We start from the raw sequence: 4,544 nt of genomic DNA on the forward strand, positions 1-4,544 counted from the left end.
CTTTGTGACAATGCAAGAGCTGCTAGCGTGGATGCGCTCTGGTGACACAAGGGGCATAGTGTGGACATGCAATAACCGTTTAAGTAAAACACTTTAACTAAAGCAGCATAACTCTGTGGTGTAGACATAGCCTGAAAGTGAGACAAGACCCAGCCCCCATTGAATCTAAAAAGCCACAACTTCCTCCGTAGTTGGCAGGATTCAAACCTGAGCAGGACAACCCCAATGGATTTCTAGTTCATCGCCTTAACCACTCAGCCACAACTACTTGCTTAATACATGTTTCTAACTACACTCTAGTTCTGTTCTCACTGACTGATCAATTCAAATTGTTTCCTCAGACCAGCTTCCACAGCACACTCACTGCTGTGCCATTGTGTAAGTGGGTCCATGGCTGAACTGCAAGAATTCCTGCTCATTTCCCTTCTGGCTGGAGCATGATGAGAGTGTGTTTTTGGTTAATGACGTTGCTGTAGATTGTTGTCCATTTCCTGCCCTGATAATTCAGACAGTCCCTTTCCCATCATATCCCCAGCACATCAGTGATTGCAATAGCAGGGGGCAGGTTTTCTCTGGGGCACTGAGCTTTGCCAGGGGGTTGGTGGCTCCTTTCTTTCCTCTCCCTGGAGTAAACTCAGCTTTTTATTCCATCCTTGATGTTTCATGGAATAATAACAGCAGCATGAAGAAAGAGGTGAGCAGGGCAGGGCGGGTCTCAGGGGAGGGGTCAGAGAGGTGTGGGTGGTGGGCAGGTCAGGGGAGGGGTCAGAGAGGTGCAAGCGGCAGGTTGGGTGGGTCTCTGGGGAGGGGACTGAGAGGTGGGGCAGTGGGCAGCATGGGTCTCAGGGGAGGGGGCAGAGAGGTGTGAGCAGTGGGCAGGGTGGGTCTCAGGGGAGGGGCAGAGAGGTGTGGGTGGTGGGCAGATCTTAGGGTAGGGGGTGGAGAGGCATGAGCAGCAGGTGAGGAGGCCTTGGGGGAGGAGAGGAACGAGCGAAAGGTGGACCAGCAGGCCTCAGCCAAAAAGGAAGAGTGGGGATGGGAAGTGGCCAAACGGGAGCGAGGGGGGAGCACAGGTGGGGCCTCAGAGGGATGAGAATGAGTTAAGGGGGTGGAGTGGGGGGGCAGCACCATGGTCTGGGCACCAATGTCCACCCCCCCACTTCTAGGGAGCTTTCAGCACTTGCGCCCAGCCTCCCCAAATACAAGAGTCACGGGCCACCTATTCTTTGCGTCTTCACTAACCCAGCTCCTCCCCAAGCTATGTTGGTGGGCAAAGCCCTCCTGTTGACACAGCGCTATCTACACCGGGGTTAGGTTGATATATCTGCATTGCTCAGGGAGGTAAATTTTTTACCTCCCTGAGCAATGTAGTTACACTGACCTAATTTTGTAGCATAGACCTGTACAAAGAATCACTCACACCAGGGCCGGCTCCAGGGTTTTGGCAGCCCCAAGCAGCCAAAACCCAAAAAGCGATCTAAAAAAAGCCACGATCGCGATCTGCCGCGGCAATTCGGCGGGAGGTCCTTCACTCCCAGGCGGAGTGAGGGACCGTCCGCCGAATTGCCGCCGAATACCTGGACCTGCCGCCCCTCTCCGGAGCGGCCGCCCTAAGCACCTGCTTGAGAAGCTGGTGCCTGGAGCCGGCCCTGACTCATACACACCTTGGGAGTAAAACTTCACCTGCTCCTCTGCTTTTACAGAATCCAAACACAAGCAACGCTTGTCAGGCCCAGATGGAGGTTGGCAGAGAGTCAGATGTGGGTGGACACGATCCCCTCAGCAGCTGTGGGCACCATGGCTTAGCTGGCTAAAGCCCCTGTTTCGTAAACAGGAGATCCTGGGTTCAACTCCCAGTGGTGCCTTGTTGAGATGCTTTTGGGGCACCTGGCATTGGCTAGTGTCAGAAAACAAGATTCAGAACTAGATGGACCTTTGGTCTAGCCCAGTGTGATTTTTCTTATGGTTTAAATAACACTCACAGGCACTGATAATAGAGTTACTGAAACTTTAGATGGCAAGAGGTGATAGGTCAGTGGTCCAGTCCCCTTGCAGATGACCCCCTCCCTCTGGGACAAGGGCACGTCTGAGCTCTCACACCAAATGCTTCACTATGGCTGCCAGAATCTGTGGGTGGCTCATTTGGTTTATGCGGAGGTTTGAGTCCTGCTAACTGCACTGTGTATGAGAATGAAAATCCTAAACCACCCTTTGAAATAACAAATGCAGCAGGACGTGTTTTTGTCCCTGCCCCAAAGCAGACAGATCAATGGAGAACTGCCATTGAGTCCAGGGTAATACTTCACTGCGGTTTTACCGTTTCCACTTGCTAAACTCCCTCCCAACCTTCTGGGCTCCTAGAGCAGGGTACTGAGTCTGAGCCGAGACACGTACACTGCAACTTTACAGCCTAAGCCACATGGCCCTGATTAATGTGACACAGGCCAGCTGTGGGTGTTTCATTTCACTGTAGATGTATCCTAACATTATGTCTACACTGCAATTAAAACACCCAAGGCACCTGTCTCAAAGCCAAGGTCAGCTGACTCAGGCATATGGGGCTTGGGCTGCAAGACTATAAAATTACAGTGCAGACATATGGACTTGAGCTCAACCTCTGAGACCCCACGAGGGGTGAGAGTTTCTGAACCCAGGCTTCAGCGTGAACACAAATATCTGCACCAGTTTTTAACCCCACAGCTTTAGCTCCATGAGCCCACATCAGATGACCCAGGCCAGCCATGCTGCAATCTTGATCCCAGGAGAGATGTACTGTAAGGGTATGTCTCCATTGCAATGTAAGCCCAGGTGTGGCACACTATGCTCAAAGCAACACCTGGAAGCCCCATATTCACCACTGTTATATAATGATTATATGGTTTGTACAAAGTCTGCCTTGTGAGGTATCATTTCAAAAGTCTTGAACATTAATGTCTTCTTGCATTCCATGTGCTAGCATTGTCTGGGAAGTTATAAAGTTTTGCTCTGTGTGTGTTACTGAAATACGTTAGGAGGTTGGGAAATGCCCACCACCAGCCTTTCAGGTGCAACAATGGAGGAGCCAGACTCGCTGCTGGCCCATTAAAGGTATCCACACTCCCAAGGACTGTCCCAGGAACTGTATACAATGCAGACTTCTCCAAGATAGCACGGACACAATGGACACTGCTTGACTCACATCATAGCAAAGGAACTTCCTAGCAAGTTGCCAGAAACTATGAAAGGGGGGAAGAGACATCATGACTTGGCCTCTTTCCCCACAACTCAATACCTGGAAACACATCTGGAGGACAAAGACTGAACTGAAATAATTCAGAGATCAGAAGAGAATAATAATAATATATTCAAATCAAAGTCCCCAAACAGACTAGTATTGGTTTCTCAGCAGAAAATTTTCAATTTGGGGGATTTTGTTTTCCCAGTCAGACCTTGCCAAGGGAAGCAGAAAGAAAATGTTTGAAATGCTCCTTCAAAACAGCTTGGCCTAGACACTCTAGCTGTGGGTCACTGTTGTGGCCTTGCTGAGGATGGGGGCATTTTAATAATTTGGGGAGGTTCCGGGGTGTTTGGGGGAGATTATGAGGATGTTACCTCTTGAGATAAAAACTAAGAAATACAGGACTAGAGAATTCTTTTAGAAATTTGGTATTTAGATATTTTATTTAAAGCAGGGCGGGAGTCTGAGTTCATTAGATGGTTTTTGTTTGCAGGAAGCAGCATGGTTTGGTCTGTCATTATACCAAAGGGGGAAGATGGTTGTTTGTAAAGGAAGAAAGAAGACTGAAGACCTCCGATGAGGATGGGATTCGAACCCACACATGCAGAGGACCATGGATTAGCAGTCTAGCACCATAACCACTCAGCCACCTCATCTGAACTGTCAAGTAATGGACAGGAGGAGAAATCTAAGGCCAGCAGAGGTAGGGCCAATAACAAGTTTTTGAATACTAAGTGTAAGGAGGGTCTGAATGAGCTTCCCCGCTCACATCTAGTGATGAGCTGGGGGAAAGACTTCAGGAACAGACCGTGTTTACATAGACACGCCTACTCTGCCTAGATATGCAGCAAGTATCCTTTGTATAAAACAAACAAAAAAATATAAAGGTAATTCTTCTGTTTTCCTGGAGTCAGCAAAAAATTTATAAAAAGAAAGGTATTTTTAAGCAATAATCTGTCCTCAGCAAGAGGCTAGGAAATGTTTATTTTGTTTTTCAGATACTTTATGGGCAAGCTGGTGCCAGTGGAAGAACAACCCAGAATACCATGGGTCCACTGTCGCAACAAAAAATTGTGTTCTGTGTTTGTCTTGTTATTACTGTTATTTTGGTGGATATTGTTAATTCTTCAGGCATGACACCCCCTTTTCATTGGACATGTCATGCTGCCGCTTTTGGGACCAAGGGAAAATATACCCTAATTAAACCTCTTCCACCACCTACTCCGCCACCTCCTTCCAAATTGTCTGTGACACACCCATCCCCACGGTAGTCTACCCCTATCCAGAGACCTGTGGTTCTTAATGCAACTGGTTTACAAATGACTAT

The 4,544-nt window shown here is 48.5% G+C and overlaps 3 non-coding genes across 3 annotated transcripts; 1 reads left to right on the forward strand and 2 right to left on the reverse strand.

Moving 5' to 3' along the window:
* Window positions 1–186: 186 nt before the first annotated feature.
* Window positions 187–268, reverse strand: TRNAS-AGA. Its single transcript has one exon. It is a non-coding gene; the product is annotated as a tRNA-Ser (tRNA).
* Window positions 269–1,791: 1,523 nt separating this feature from the next.
* On the forward strand, window positions 1,792–1,865 carry TRNAT-UGU. Its single transcript has one exon. It is a non-coding gene; the product is annotated as a tRNA-Thr (tRNA).
* A 1,926-nt stretch (window positions 1,866–3,791) lies between these two features.
* Window positions 3,792–3,873, reverse strand: TRNAS-GCU. The gene has a single exon. It is a non-coding gene; the product is annotated as a tRNA-Ser (tRNA).
* Between the last annotated feature and the right edge of the window lie 671 nt (window positions 3,874–4,544).

The sequence above is a fragment of the Terrapene carolina genome, unplaced genomic scaffold (genome assembly GCF_002925995.2).
Source record: "Terrapene carolina triunguis isolate 2854851 unplaced genomic scaffold, T_m_triunguis-2.0 Scaffold34913, whole genome shotgun sequence".
Lineage (NCBI taxonomy): Eukaryota > Metazoa > Chordata > Testudines > Emydidae > Terrapene > Terrapene triunguis.